Raw genomic sequence first — 16,897 nt, forward strand, 5'->3', positions numbered from 1 at the left:
TTTTCCTGTGTAACTTTTTAAAGAAAGTTTCGATGCCCTGCATATACAGTAACGGCTCTCCATGACTCAACCCCTTTCCGTCTTGTTTTATACTTTTCTCCTTTTTTTGTTTAGTTTTCTGGAGACTTATCTTCGCAGGTGCTATATACTGTGTACACCTTTTAGCAGGTGGTGAGGTCAGATCAGGTGCATCCGATGCTGTTGAAATTTCAATGGGAATTGTTGAAATGCAGGGACTTGATTTAACTAAAAGATCTGCCTTAGGGATATTAAGACTATTAAGGCTATTATCCTTTAGGCTATTACTTCTGCCACTACAATTCCTCAGATCTTGTTCTTCAATCACAGAACCAAAATTGTCTCCACTATCATGGACCTCTGTAGATATCTTCACCTCCCTTTGGGCAACATTCAGGGCCGTTTTAGCAGCAGCACAATTGCTCTTCTACTTGAACAATTTCACTGTTTACAATTCCCATGGCACTTTTCATATAATTTTTAATAGCGACATTTTTAAAATTGTTACCAATATTTCCAACAGGCTTTCCCTTGCTTGTGGCTAATTTTCGTTTTTCCTTTTCTCCAGGAACACTCCAATCCAGCAACCAAAGGAATAAAGTATATCTCCTTACGAGTTAACCTTGCCTAGAATTGGAAAAACCAAGGGATGTGGACCAGCCCAGCCTCGTCTGGTCTCGGACTGGCGCAGATGGGCCCGAACTTAGCCCGGGCACAGCCTGGGCACGGCCCGGCCATGCCCGCGTGTGTCCCGCGCTGTGGGAGCCCCTGAAAGATTTTAAAGGTGCCTCCTGGCGCACAAGCAACGCTGGCGGCAGCGCGACAGCGCTGGAAGCCGCAGGGGACACTGGGGAGTGTGGTCCTGCACTCCCCCAGCTCCTGGTCCGTTCTCCGCCTCTATTTTGCCATCTCCGGTCTTTGGCCCCAACGAGGGGCAAAATAAACAGCAACAGGGTGTCCCGCGCTGCGGGAGCCCCTGAAAGATTTTAAAGGTGCCTCCTGGCACACAAGCAACGCTGGTGGCCGTGCGACGGCGCTGGAAGCTGCAGGGGTCACTGGGGAGTGTGGTCCTGCACTCCCCCTGCTCCCGGTCCGTTCTCCGCCTCCCTTTTGCGGTCTCCGGTCTTTGGCCCCAGCGAGGGGCAAAACAAACAGCAACAGGGAGTAGCACAATCATTTTCCAGTAGTTGTCTAAAAGTGCTGAGCTCACTTTTCAAAAATTGTGGCCCATGAACAAGCAGTATATGGTACCGATTGGCCTGCGTGATTTCAATGTTTGCATTACGGAACAGAAGGGGACATTGACACCATTTCTGTAATGCCAAATGTGTGACCTGAATTATACGGTGCAGCCCCTTCAAATGAAGATATTTCTTCATGTGCATAATGTTATGATTCCCATGCATTTCAGGGGATTTGTGTAATCTAAGGGCTGTAAAAATGTGTGCCACCTGGGAAGTGGAGCAATCTTAGTGTGACTTCCAAGCCAGCCCTGAGTGAGAGAATGCAGAGGAATCCGTGAGCAATTATGTACTGTGTCGGGGTCCCTGGTAGCCCCAGTTCCCTGGCCCACTTTGAAAGAAATGCTGGTTCTGTGTAGCCACTAATCGTGACACAGACACAGTGCAGCAGGCACCATTCTATCAGTGTCATCATACTCAAACCCCTTCTACTGCTTACCATGCATCATAGTCTAGTGGTCAAATCCACTATGGTCCTATATGGTCCTATAGGGTATAAACGTGGCCTTTATTGTTCTCCATTTGCTACTCTTGTTAAATATATAACAGTGGAGTATTGTGGTGAACACACAACTCACTTTAAAGTACAGAAAGATAGAATAAACCTCAAAAAGCAACCAGAGGTAACAGTGACGGTCAACTACAGATCCTAGGAGTTTCATGAGAGGCATATTTCTCTGAGTGCCAGAGAGAAGGAAATGCATGTGCCTCTTTTAGTCATGCCAGCATGGTCGTCCTAGGGTTGTAATCTTGCCCTACTCCGTGTAGCCTAGCCACGTCATATCCCTCCACATGTAGCAGTCATCTGTCTCTCAAGATATTAGTTTTTTGTCTTGTTTGGCATTAAAAAGGTAACTAAGAACACCTGTTGACTTATTAAGTATATTTACGTAGCACATTGCTAAAAAAACTATGCATGTTAAGTTATAATAGTTACATTTTGTCACCATGTTGCTTTGCCTCTGGTTCTTGCAGCAATTTCATCAGGACCAGAGAATCATATGGTAAGACATGATTTACCACAGTCCTTCAAAGACAAAACATGACAGAAACAAGGGAAGATGAGAAAAAGTTAGGACCCTGTTTGTGTGCTGATATCCAAATGCCAAAAGACAGTATCAAAGGTAATATATTTACCACACTCCCTGTACTGTGATACTACCAGCTGAGTTTCCTATCAAAAAATGTAAATTAATTAAGGGCATGCAAAAACTAAAAGACAAGTAAGTAGTTATATGTAAACATAGCATCTTCCAAATAGCGGGTTAGTTGTGTCATTGTATGTCTACCATGTGTTTACTCCCAAAGGGTACAGTGCTCAGTTAAACGCAAAGAGAGTTAGTTTGTCTAACAGGTAGGTGCTTATCATGCACTCACCGCAGGACTTAGGATATGTGTAGGATATTACCTTTACCTGCTTGGGTAGCCCAGCATACAACTCCACCAGAGTTCTCCTGCATCTTTCCGGGAAACACTGTGCCAAATAATGAGACCTACAACAAAGTATGCCCATCTACCACAATGTCAATGTCAAGGTAAGTAATTGAGCGCTGGCTAACAGTCCAAGAGAAAGGCAGATGTGGGCCCAGATCCTTGATCCAATACATACCCCTTTTAATTTGAGATTCTGTCTAAGTCCAGATGCAGAGAACATCATCAATATACATTTTCCAACATTCCGCTTGCTCCAAGTATGGATTGGGATAATGGTAGATGGAGTTACCCTCAAACAAGCATACATAAAGGCAGGCCAAGCTTCGGGCGAAGGTCGCTTCCACTGAAGTCGCTTACACTTTTAGATATAGTTGGTTGTGAAACTGAAAAAATTCCTGCTAAGGGCTAAATCCATGGACTGCAGGACTAAGGTCGGATGACTGCAATAGAAATATCCCTCACTTTGAAGAGACCTTGCTACTGCTGCGAAGGAGCTTTCTGGTGAATGTTAGGGTAGAGTGACTATCTAGCGTTACTTAAAACTGGCTAGTTCTGTCTCATTCAAAATCCTGTAATTGTTGCAGAATATCCATGGTGTTTTTCATGTAGTCAAGTTTTTGAATAATACATTCAAGTGAGTGGAGAGCACCCCTTCTACTTTTTCCATCTGGACTCTTTTGTATGGTAACCATTCAATCAGTACCTGCACATGAGCACCCTAAAAACCATCCATTATTAGGAGCAGTTAGGGCTACAAAAAGACTGAGGGCAGTCTGAGACAGCCATGGAGTGTATATTATCACAAAGGAGAGAGACTAGGGAGAACAAGAGCCTTCTCTGACTCCCCTAACCCACGGTACAACTCACTACGCAGAGAAGAACTACAAAAAAATATTGTTAATTACAGGGTAATATAATCGTGACAGAGAAAACAGTTAAATCCCTCACTATCTAAAACCCAGAGGTATTTGTCAGAAGGAAAAGACATTATTCTTTTAATACTGCCCTCACACACTTTGCAGTGTCATGCCTCATCATTGGGCCGCGTCGAACGCCCCCGTGCAGACCCACACAGAGGGGGGAGCGCAATGTTTTTTGAGAATGAAGTATATAGTGGTGAGGTTACAGAAAGACGGACAGTGTCAACAAAGAACACAAATAGTGATAACAAAAACAAAAACAAGGAAAATTTTCCCTAAAGAAGGGACCACAAAAGTGCAGACATAAACACTAAAACTGCCTAAGAGGGGACTGTCTTCAATTTTATTCCTGTCGCCTCCTGGCAGGATTAAAAAATAATCTATCGGGATAATTCGGGGGAGGTAAAGACCCCTAAATCCCTACTGCGTTAACCAACATGTTTCTGCCACCATCAAACGCTCATATGAGTCGTACTGGCATTCATCAGGGTGTTGGTCCCTTTATTCTCTGGTCTACCCCCTAATTGGGGATTTTTACCTTCTATCAACAAACAGCCAATACTGCTTTCGTCCTGTACTCTGGATAGTTTTCGAGAGCGAACAAATTTCTGAAAGAGAGAGTAGAACATATACTTTATCGCTCTACTTATCTCCTATACCTTCCTTAAAAATCATTATCCTCTAGACTGTTATGCCACAAAATAACATGTCACTCAGGATTACACACCACTCTCCACCCTTGAGTGACTCTGACACAGATAAAGCAGGCAGGTGTCCATTGTACCCGTGAAGTAAGAAACAAAGTTGTTTTTTCAACTAACTTTACTTAAAAACATCCAAACGCCCAATCGTGGTAGTAAAACGCCATGCTACTAATTACTTGCAAAACATAGCAAACGTTATGCCCTTAGTGTGAAAAAGGAGATAGACTTACAAGGGTTTATTGGAAATTCTCCAAACCCGAGACCGTTGAGGGACCGTGGTCCTATAGTCACACTCTATTTATTCAGGAAACAGGAAAGAATATGCAGAGTTATCATTATATCAATTTTACTTCCCATTCTATCACAGTTCGCCGTAAATGATTTACTGTCATGCTCCATACACTATCATTACTTACTACTCCAAAGACTCACTGCACTAATAGTCCTCACATCGGTCCTCCGTCGATGTTGACGGGACCAAACTGCCTACCCTTTAAAGGTAGCACGTGAACTGCCTCTTCCGGTATGGAATCTCCAACCGCTACGTTATTTCGTACTTCCGGCTATCAAAAATAGGCAAAAGAGAAGACAGACATCTAGCGGATGTGATTCTTTAAGTAAGGAACATACCCGCAGCCATATTGGAAGTACTGAATCCCCAATGATCCTCAAGAAATCTCCGTAAGGATCCTTACTCAGAAAATTCAGAAACTCCTTATTTCTCCCTCTCTATTCTGTTGTATTGAGTTTAGAACCACGAATAGCCTTTAGGTCCTCCACAAAACGCACCTAAGACAATTGATAGGTAGCTACTTATTCCTACATTCATTCGCATCGGGGGGAGGAAAAAAGATCAGTGGGAAAAGAGTTGATTTCAACAAGACGATCTGATCACTCAGCAGTAAGTGCCAGAACGGTCAACCAAATCCTGTCTTCTTACCAATACAAATCCATTTTTTAACAGCATTACTATGCAGGATCTTGACACTTAGCAGACTTGGAGAAATTTAAAGTCGCGTTGTATTCTTCAAAATAACATCATTTTTTACCTAACCCATACAGGTGGAACCATGGGATAGAGTCGTTTAAACCCCTCGTACTGCTTTTAAGTTTGTTTACCCAACGCTGTTCTCTGATAAACAGGAAGCTGGCAATATCTACTGTATTAGGTGGTATGAAGGGTTTGTCTAACACTGTCCACCTTAGATCTTGTTCATTAAGTTTTTTTTCTTGGAAATGGGCTGTTAATTTTGTATTTGTTTTTCCGCATCGTATTGTACTAAGGTGTTCCAAAATGCGAGTTTTTACTCGGCGTGTGGTCATTCCGACATACAATAAGCTACACGGACATCGTAACAAATAAATAACATTCTCAGTGTTACATGTGGTATGTTTTCTCTGCTCCCATGGGTGGTTAGTCCCAATACACCTTTTTTCCATTCAAAGACAGGGGACATGCCCTACAGGAGCCGCAAGCATAGTGTCCCATAACAGGAGGTAAAAAATATTCCTGATGACATACACTGTTGCCAACCGTCGGTGATCTCGGGCGTGTATTGACAACAGTGTCTTTTATACTTGCGCTTTTTTTGAAAGAAAATAGTGGGAGAGGTTGTTCTAACCCATTGGAATTCAAGATCCTCCAGTTCTTTTGTATTATCTTTTTCATGAGGTTAGATGCTGTATTAAACGTCGTGACACAAATACTGCTCTCAACTCTTTCTTTTTCTTGTGTTTGTAGGAGGGATTCCCTGTTGCAATTTCTTGCTCTCTTTTGTGCCTTAGTGATTACTTTCTCCGGATAATCTCTGTTTTTCAATTTCTCACTGAGGACACTAGCCTCTTTTTTGTAATCCCCAATAGAGGAGCAGTTCCTATGAAGACGCAGGAACTGTCCATACAGCAAATTTTCTTTCAATGAGCGGGGATGGAAACTCTGAAAGGATAGCAGATTGTTCCTGTCAGTAGGTTTATGAAAAACACTACTCACTAAACCTCCATTTTCTGCTCTGATCCAAAGGTCCAGGAAGGGTAGGGCCTCATTCGTGAGTGTGCTCGTAAAAAACAGTCTGGCATGCCTTTATGTTTCAATTTTTGAGAACGAGACGGTATTTTCAGCAGCCAACCCCTTTTTAGAACATATTAGGGTATGGCGCAGGTACATCGATGATGTTTTCATCATCTGGAGAGGTAGCAGAGATTCGGCAGAAACCTTTATGGATTGGTTAAATCACAAAAATCCATTTCTGTCTTTTACAAGCACACTCACGAATGAGGCCCTACCCTTCCTGGACCTTTGTATCAGAGCAGAAAATGGAGGTTTAGCGAGTAGTGTTTTTCATAAACCTACTGACAGGAACAATCTGCTATCCTTTCAGAGTTTCCATCCCCGCTCATTGAAAGAAAATTTGCCGTCTGGACAGTTCCTGCATCTTCGTAGGAACTGCTCCTCTATTGGGGATTACAAAAAGAGGCTAGTGTCCTCAGTGAGAAATTGAAAAACAGAGATTATCCGGAGAAAGTAATCACTAAGGCACAAAAGAGAGCAAGAAATTGCAACAGGCAATCCCTCCTACAAACACAAGAAAAAGAAAGAGTTGAGAGCAGTATTTGTGTCACGGCATTTAATACAGCATCTAACCTCATGAAAAAGATAATACAAAAGAACTGGAGGATCTTGAATTCCAATGGGTTAGAACAACCTCTCCCACTATTTTCTTTCAAAAAAAGCGCAAGTATAAAAGACACTGTTGTCAATAGACGCCCGAGATCACCGACGGTTGGCAACAGTGTATGTCATCAGGAATATTTTTTACCTCCTGTTATGGGACACTATGCTTGCGGCTCCTGTAGGGCATGTCCCCTGTCTTTGAATGGAAAAAAGGTGGATATTGGGACTAACCACCCATGGGAGCAGAGAAAACATACCACATGTAACACTGAGAATGTTATTTATTTGTTACAATGTCCGTGTAGCTTATTGTATGTCGGAATGACCACACGCCGAGTAAAAACTCGCATTTTGGAACACCTTAGTACAATACGATGCGGAAAAACAAATACAAAATTAACAGCCCATTTCCAAGAAAAAAAACATAATGAACAAGATCTAAGGTGGACAGTATTAGACAAACCTTCATACCACCTAATACAGTAGATATTGCCAGCTTCCTGTTTATCAGAGAACAGCGTTGGGTAAACAGACTTAAAAGCAGTTACGAGGGGTTTAAACAACTCTATCCCATGGTTCCACCTGTATGGGTTAGGTAAAAAATGATGTTATTTTGAAGAATACAACGCGACTTTAAATTTCTCCAAGTCTGCTAAGTGTCAAGATCATGCATAGTAATGCTGTTAGAAAATGGATTTGTATTGGTAAGAAGACAGGATTTGGTTGACCGTTATGGCACTTACTGCTGAGTGATCAGATCGTCTTGTGGAAATCAACTCTTTTCCCACTGATCTTTTTTCCCCCCCCCGATGCGAATGAATGTAGGAGTAAGTGGCTACCTATCAATTGTCTTAGGTGCGTTTTGTGGAGGACCTAAAGGCTATTCGTGGTTCTAAACTCAATACAACAGAATAGAGAGGGAGAAATAAGGAGTTTCTGAATTTTCTGAGTAAGGATCCTTACGGAGATTTCTTGAGGATCATTGGGGATTCAGTACTTCCAATATGGCTGCGGGTATGTTCCTTACTTAAAGAATCACATCCGCTAGATGTCTGTCTTCTCTTTTGCCTATTTTTGATGGCCGGAAGTACGAAATAACGTAGCGGTTGGAGATTCCATACCGGAAGAGGCAGTTCACGCGCTACCTTTAAAGGGTAGGCAGTTTGGTCCCGTCAACATCGACGGAGGACCGATGTGAGGACTATTAGTGCCGTGAGTCTTTGGAGTTGTAAGTAATGATAGTGTATGGAGCATGACAGTAAATAATTTACGGCGAACTGTGATAGAATGGGAAGTAAAATTGATATAATGATAACTCTGCATATTCCTTCCTGTTCTCCTGAATAAATAGAGTGTGACTATAGGACCACGGTCCCTCAACGGTCCCGGGTTTGGAGAATTTCCAATAAACCCTTGTAAGTCTATCTCCTTTTTCACACTAAGGGCATAACGTTTGCTATGTTTTGCAAGTAATTAGTAGCATGGCGTTTTACTACCACGATTGGGCGTTTGGATGTTTTTAAGTAAAGTTAGTTGAAAAAACAACTTTGTTTCTTACATCACGGGTACAATGGACACCTGCCTGCTTTATCTGTGTCAGAGTCACTCAAGGGTGGAGAGTGGTGTGTAATCCTGAGTGACATGTTATTTTGTGGCATAACAGTCTAGAGGATAATCATTTTTAAGGAAGGTATAGGAGATAAGTAGAGCGATAAAGTATATGTTCTACTCTCTCTTTCAGAAATTTGTTCGTTCTCGAAAACTATCCAGAGTACAGGACGAAAGCAGTATTGGCTGTTTGTTGATAGAAGGTAAAAATCCCCAATTAGGGGGTAGACCAGAGAATAAAGGGACCAACACCCTGATGAATGCCAGTACGACTCATATGAGCGTTTGATGGTGGCAGAAACATGTTGGTTAACGCATTTGGGATTTAGGGGTCTTATCCTCCCCCGAATTATCCCGATAGATTATTTTTTAATCCTGCCAGGAGACGACAGGAATAAAATTGAAGACAGTCCCCTCTTAGGCAGTTTTAGTGTTTATGTCTGCACTTTGGTGGTCCCTTCTTTAGGGAAAACTTTCCTTGTTTTTGTTTTTGTTATCACTATTTGTGTTCTTTGTTGACACTGTCCGTCTTTCTGTAACCTCACCACTATATACTTCATTCTCTAAAAACATTGCGCTCCGCCCTCTGTGTGGGTCTGCACGGGGGCGTTCGACGCCGCCCAATGATGAAGCATGACACTGCAAAGTGTGTGAGGGCAGTATTAAAAGAATAATGTCTTTTCCTTCTGACAAATACCTCTGGGTTTTAGATAGTGAGGGATTTAACTGTTTTCTCTGTCACAAATATATTACCCTGTAATTAACAATATTTTTTTTGTAGTTCTTCTCTGCGTAGTGAGTTGTACAGCCATGGAGTGCACATATTTGTAAAATGTCCACTTTGCTGCACGTGTGCTAGGATACTCTGCATTTTATTTGTTGAAGATTCTTTCTGTGTGTGCCACACCAGAAAATGATGGTTGCATGCATAAACCAGAGCTGTGCACCTATTTGCTAGTATGGCCACATGCCTCTACCCTGCCAAATGTACATCGCAGAACAGTTCTGCACACATGATATGACTCAGAACGGGTTTCATGTACAGTATGATGCACCTTTACCACACATGTTCATTCATAAAACTGGTAACTTTAATATTGCAAATCAAGAGGCAACAAGTTTAGATCCAAAGAGTCTCAAAAATAACCACTAAGATAATTCAGTTGTTTTTTTTCCAAATGGTGGATTTCTTCTATCACTGTTTTAGAGAGGCTACCCCTGTGTTTCACGGTGGTCTGTAAAGAAATATTTATTTCTGATGTTTTCAAAATCCAGTTCATAATTTGCAAATGGATAAGTGTAAGGGCAGAAAGTTTTGCTCAGAAGCCTTCTGATATCTGGGGTGCTGCATACCAGGACTGCGCTGTCTTCTTAATTGCACTTCTTGCCTCTATAATCCACCACTAGACACTCATGGGCATTTGTACAAGCCCCTATTGCCATAGGGCTTAGCCCTATTTACAAGGCTGCGTTAAGCCACTTAACGTGGCTTAACTCTGCCTTGTAAATAAGGTCCTCTTTCACGCTATGGTTAGCGTGAAAGGGGTGGGCAGTGGGTGTTGCGGTGGGCGTTCCACTGCAACACCCATTCATTTTGATGCTGCCCCCCATGTACAAGGGCAGCGTACATAGGAGGCACACCAAAAATTACGACCAGGTCAAACCTGGTCTTAAATTGGCGAAACGAGGGGTAATCCATTATTTCTCCTCGTTTTTGCTTTTCCCATGTGGGCTGGCTTGTGCAGCACACATGGAAAAAGCAAAATGCCATAGATTGTTTATGTACAGGAAGATCCCCGTTTCTGTTCATAAACAATCTTAAAAAAATGCCATTTTGTGACTTTCATGTGTGCTGCATTAAGCAGCACACAAGAAAGTAACAAAATGGCATGTCAAGATTGTATGTGGGAAGGGATACCTTCCTACACATAAACAACCCTCCCCTGTACGCAGACACCCTTGCACAAGCCTGGCTGAAGACGGCTGAAATGCCAGAAACCGATCCTAGGAAGCTTGTTTCCGGTCCAGGGAAGACATGGCTTGACAGATCAGTTGACTGGGGGTGAGTGTTTGCAATGTTCAACACTCCGTCGATCATTTCCTTTGGTTTTTGCTTTGCTCACCATAAGTTGGCAGGGTATGCTCAGACGTGAGTCCCTTGCTCACTTTGCCACTGGATTCAAGCAAGCCTGGCTGAAGACGGCTGAAATGCCAGAAACCGGTCCTAGGAAGCTTGTTTCCGGTCCAGGGAAGACATGGCTTGGCAGTTCGGGCTGGACTGTTCCCATGAGGCACAGGGTCAGACTGATTTGCATATGGCCATGTCTGACCTGGGGTGACAGAGTGGGCCAAAGAACGGTGATGGACTAAACCCAGATCAGTTGACTGAGGGTGAGTGTTTGCAATGTTCAACGCTCCGTCCATCATTTCCTTTGGTTTTATCTAGGAGTATGCTTCATTAAATTGTTATATTTAACTTAGGAAATTCAGTCATTCGTTTTAAACATCCATTTTATGGTTTACCACTTTTCCCTCTGCTCGGAGAGTCGCTTCATGCTAGTGTTACTAGCTTACGTAGCCAAATAAGGGGCATATTTACAAGGGCTTTATCTCCGCTTATGTGGCTTACAAAGCCAAAAAAGTGGAGATAAAACCAGCGCCCTATTCACAAGAGGGTGCTAACATGCATAATCGCATGTTAGCACCCTTTTTCCCAACGCCTCCCTTTGCATCTCCAATGAGATGCAAAGTGGGCGTTACTGGGCGTACCCCGGATGGACTACCTTGCAAATATTGCTGATGTTTACATCGCAATATTTACAAGGCAGCCCACATGATTTTAGCAGACGTTAGATTTTGGCGAAAACGGCCGTTATCGCCAAAATCTAATGTCTGCTAAAATCCTGACTTAGCTGACCCTGTGGGTCGTATCAGCAAGGTTATCGACGTTTTACAGGGAACATCGCTGGAAAACCAGTGATTTTCCCTGCAAAAGGGCGATAACCTCGCTATCTCTGGAATGTTTATCGCCCTGGAGAAACGCGTTGTTAATAACGCGCTACCAGGGCGATAAATTCCAGAGATTGCCTGCGATAACATTATTATCGCTAAGCACGGCCAGCGATAATTATCGCTGGCCATTGATAATATGCCCCTTAGTTTCTGCTGATTTGTGTAACACTGAATTATGACTTTATTTTTTATCACAAAACACATTTCGCTCTAGGAAAGTAAAGTAGTGCGAATACACTTTGTGGTGTCACAGGTCACTTTCTGTGAAAGCTCGAGTAAGAAAAATCAGTAACCATACCTGGAACTGCTGTATCACTGTGAGCACAGTCTCTACCATAGATTTGGGCTCAGTGGTGTCTTAAATAGGTAAAGAGTTGGAGAGGCCGGATACCACCTTTGAAAGCAGCTGTAGGAAACTGGGATTTTGTTGCAATTCCCCCCCATTTTTTGCCTCTTTTAAGCAGATAGATGCTGATTTTCGACTCTGAGGTCTGCTAGTCAGACCTCACTGCCAGTGCTCCTTCCTTAAAACAAAAGTTATGACTGACTGTTCTACAATTGGTAAAGGGCTTTAGTATCCCTGCAATTCCCTAGTAAATCGTACCTCAGGTACCTAGTGAATGGGTACTAAAGAGGGTCCCTAAGGGCTGCAGCATATCTTATGTCACCCTAATGGACCCACACAAAAATTCCACACAAACTTCCAATGCAAACTGCATGACAATGGTGCAAGCCAAGTTTGAAATCATTTGTGTGCCATGCCAAAGACACTACATGGGCTATGTATTGGGCAAAACTGGCTTCCCAGCTACATAATGGCTTCACTGAAACCTATGGTGTTTTGTATTAAACACCTCACACTAATAAACCCACACTGATCCCAGTGATGAATTTATTAATACAAGCACCAGGAAGGTACTTTAGACGTACTCCCTGAACCCTACTAGTCCTCTAGTGAGCTGGCTGATTGGTCCAGTCCAGCCTGCCACCACAGACACATTTCTGACCCTTTACAAGGTGAAAGCCCATCTCTCAGACGTCAGAAATAATGCCTGCTAAGGCAGGAACTGTTTACACCTCCTCCAAACAGGATGGGTAATGAATTAGCATGTCAAGGCAGGGAGCTTCAAACAGAGCACTGCCTTTGAGATGTGAGCGTGGCTTCCCCCAGACCTGGAGAGTGCCATTTCCTGCCCTGAAGCCCATTTGGTAGCAGGACAAATGGGAAATTAGCTATGCAGGAGTCGTGTTGCATTTTCAGGCGGGACCCACCTCTATGGCAGATAGCCTGAAGTGAACATGAAAATTAGCATTCTTCTGTGTGGTCTCTGGGACAGGGTCATGCCCACTCCCTACAGGAAGTGGTCATCTAGGGGGTGTGTTGTGACCCAGGGGTATGTAGCCCATTGGCTACTACCCTTCACTCCCCTTAGTTCCCCTAAATTGATTATTTAGGGGGCTCCCTGACACCAGGAAAGCAGATTTAACAACTGGGAGCTGAGGAAGAAAGAAGAAGGACCAAAGAGAGTGAGAAGGGAAGACCTGCACCAAAGATTAGCACAAAAACCTACCAGACTGCTTGCACTTTGATCATCTCTGGGCCAACATCACCAAAAGCAGCAGACCCTCCACAAAACCCTTTGTAGGACTGCCCAGTGCCTCAACAGCTGGGAAAGATCTCCCTTGGAGTAGAGGAGCTGCTCTCCTGTATCTGCAGGCACCGCAAGGCATCTGCCGGTCCACCATCTTACTAGCCATTAGGCTCATCAAAGAACCAGTGTGACAGCAGAAAGATCATCGTGCTACAGGATGTCAGATCTGTCACCTTACTAAGTTTGGAGATGCCAGGACCCCCAGGAGCTGCCCAGCACTAATACCCTGGGTACCAGAGCAGTTGCAGGTATCAAGGCTTGTTGGTAGTCCAGTCTGGACTCCAACAGCACAAAGCCAGACCTACCATTGAGGGACAACAGCCCTGCTGCCCTGTTTCCCCTCCTCACTAGGTCGCCAAGACACAGAGTGATTCTCTGCCTGACCATGATCTGATGCCTCAAAGCACCCCTGCATCTGTGCCCCATAGCCCGAGGGAGGGGATGGTGCCAACGTCCTGAGACCCTCAAAAACTGAGCCCACCTTTGGGTTTGGCCAGACTGGTTCCCCAGTCACCACCTGCAGCCTCTTTCTGCAGGAACTGAGAGCTGTAAGAGTCTACAGTAGCGCGAAAACGCCGGACAAAGCCCCACTGCACACAAGCTCCCCTGTCCAAGTTTCAGTGGACCAATGATGTCTCTGCATGCCCATGAACCTCAAGGCTTGAGCCCCCGTGTAGGTTCTACCAGACTGCCCCCCCAGTCTCTGCTTGCAGCCTCTTTTGAAAAGTACCATTTTCCATTGACTTAAACAGGGCACCCAATGTTGAAAAGCACCTCTGCACCCAGAGCCGACCGAGGTGACCTTTTGGTGCTTCCTTGGACCTTGCCCCATACTTTCCTTAAGTCCAGAAGAACAGTCCTGTAAGTCATTGCCAAGTGACCAAATACTGTATAGTTTCTTCCCCCAAAGGATAAAATTACTACTTTAAATATAAATACAGTGCATTTTCTAAGTCTTGAAAAATCACTATCTCGAAAAGTACTTACTTAATTATGATGATCTTGGTGTTAAATTCATACATTTATAAAATAATCTGTGTTATTTTTATAAATTGGTGTTGGATTTCTTTATTAAGTGTGTATCTCACTTACTGACTCTCTGTGTGCAATATATGCTTTACAATATCCTCTGATAAGCCTAAACTGCTCTCCCACACTACCATAAAATAGAGCATTTGGGGTTGTTATTTTGACACCTGTAAACCAGTAAGGGCTGTCTGGACTTTCTGCACAGTAAACCCGATTTTGGTGCATTATTTAGAGAGCGAGTTTCCTACAGTTGCAGGCACAGCCGTGCAGGTAAGAGCAGTGCGGCGAAGGAGTAGGTGGGAGTCAACAGACTACGAAAAGCATAGCACAAATAGATAAAAAAGAAAAGCACTTTTCTTGTGCTCACCACATCGCTGACCTGGTGATGCAGTGAGCGCAAGGTAAATGGTTTCCGTTTTGTTAAATTTAAGCTTTCCCTCGTCATCATCTGTTGACTCCCCCCACCCCCCGCTTTTACCTGCATGAGTCTGTACAGTAGTAAATGGTTGTTTGTCACTGGGACATTAAATAAATGCTCCACTTCTGAATGGACAAAACGAAACACATCAACCACAGTACAACACAACAACACCATGCAATAATGAAACACTGAGACACAACACTGCAAAGAACATATCACTATCACAATAGAATGCAATACAATAACATGAAACAACAGTCCACAAACAACATATCAACTTAAGCAAGTAACAAAACACAGTACAACAAAGCAGCTCAAAACAACACAACATAAAACAATAAAAGCCAAAACAACTGAATAACAACACAATATAGCACAGCAACAGAGCAAATATACCAACATGGTGCACCACAATAACACACTTTCACAAAAGTATAGCAATGAGCCATAAAACAATCCAGTGCAACAAAACAAAAACATAACTGCAGTACAACATAATAGCATCAAAACATCAGAGTTTGTAAGCTTTGTTGTATCCTAAGATTCTGCAAAGCAGGCTGGTACCTGCAGTTCCCCAAAAGGCATTGGCCCGATCAAAATCCAGCACTACACATGGCCAACGACTGTCACTGCAACACCTTTCCATCCACATACACAACCCCTTTACTGGAGTAGATTGGTCATTGTCTCGAGGTAGCTATACTGAGATCTCCCGATAGAAGATCTTTAAACATCCAAGTGCACGTACTATGTTCTATTGATATGTTCTTGTATTGCTTAGTTTTGTTTGTGTTGTCACAGAATTTTCATTGTGTTGTTTTGTTGTAATTTAATGGGGAACTGTATTGTGGTGCTCTGCAGAATTGTGCTGTTTTGCTGTTATTATGGTGTGTTATTTGAATTTGGTGTGCTTTTGATTGCAGTTGCTGCACTTTAAATACAATCTGTCGGCTTAAATATGCACACATATTCTTGTCATACCTTGACGAATCTGCTTTCATAGAACGGTGATAAAGTGTTTTTTCTCACTAAACTATCCCTTATTAACCATCAAGGACATTTAATAGCACCACACAAAAATGTATTATGATCCAGGCGTCAATGCCTTATGTTAGGGAATATATACTATTTCAAATAGATTTAAAAAGTGTTTGTTTTCCTGCTCCCTTTTCATGCACATGTGTACCACTAGAGGTGCTCCTCTGCATGGCACAATTTTATGGCAAACGCTTTTTAATGGCTCAAAGTCATTGAAACAAAACTGGGTATTTTTTTATCCAGCAATACACTTCTTCTATAGATTTTACTCATATAGTCTAATCTTTGGAGCCCGGCATTAGGCTCATTCACAGACCTCTTTGATTCCCTTTCATTGCTAAATTTACTTTGCCAGAGTTCTCCTCTTCTTGAATTTGATTTCAGACAAAAAATACCCAGACTTAGGATTTTTTGCTTATCCATATCCTATAGGTTTTACATTTGGACATATTAATCCCTAGGATCGTTGACCCATCCGCTATAAATTATTAGTCATACACCATGGCATGTCCTTTACCTGCTGCACCTAATAATTCAACTTCTTTGTCATTGATATTTTTTCTGATCGTATTTCTTAATACAAGTCCTGTTACGCTCATCCTAATAATCCACTACACAAACATTCAATTTTTTCTTCTTTTTCTTCTTCGTTCTACAAATTTATGTTTTTTTCCAGGCCACTCCTTTTGCATTAACTGGCTTAGTGAACAATACGTTTAATTTCATGCATGTTGCTGTGTGGGTGGAATACTATTTGTGGTCTTCAATACACATCTCTTCCATCCATCTCTACTTATACTTCCATAGTTCCTGGCACTGAATTTCTATGTTTGCGAGTGTTGAGCACATGTGGTCTGCAGAAATGATGAAAGCTAAAGGTATTGTGGACAAGATGGCATCCGCCAGGTCGGATGAGTGACCAATCAAGTCCTGCTTCCCCCCCCTCTTGGTCTGCACAGATACGATCTCCGTAACACGGTGGGAAAAAAACAACAGAGACCTACCTGTGGTGCCTGCGACGCAGGGATTGATGCGTTTTGGCAGCAAGCTGTTTTCTACGGTGGCTTTGGAGCAGGAGCCGGCAGCGTTGCGGTACGTGGTTTGCCTCACAGCAGTGGCTGTGGCCGGTAGTGGCGAGAGGCATGTCCT

The sequence above is a fragment of the Triturus cristatus genome, chromosome 6, assembly GCF_964204655.1.
Source record: "Triturus cristatus chromosome 6, aTriCri1.1, whole genome shotgun sequence".
Taxonomy (NCBI): Eukaryota; Metazoa; Chordata; class Amphibia; order Caudata; family Salamandridae; genus Triturus; species Triturus cristatus.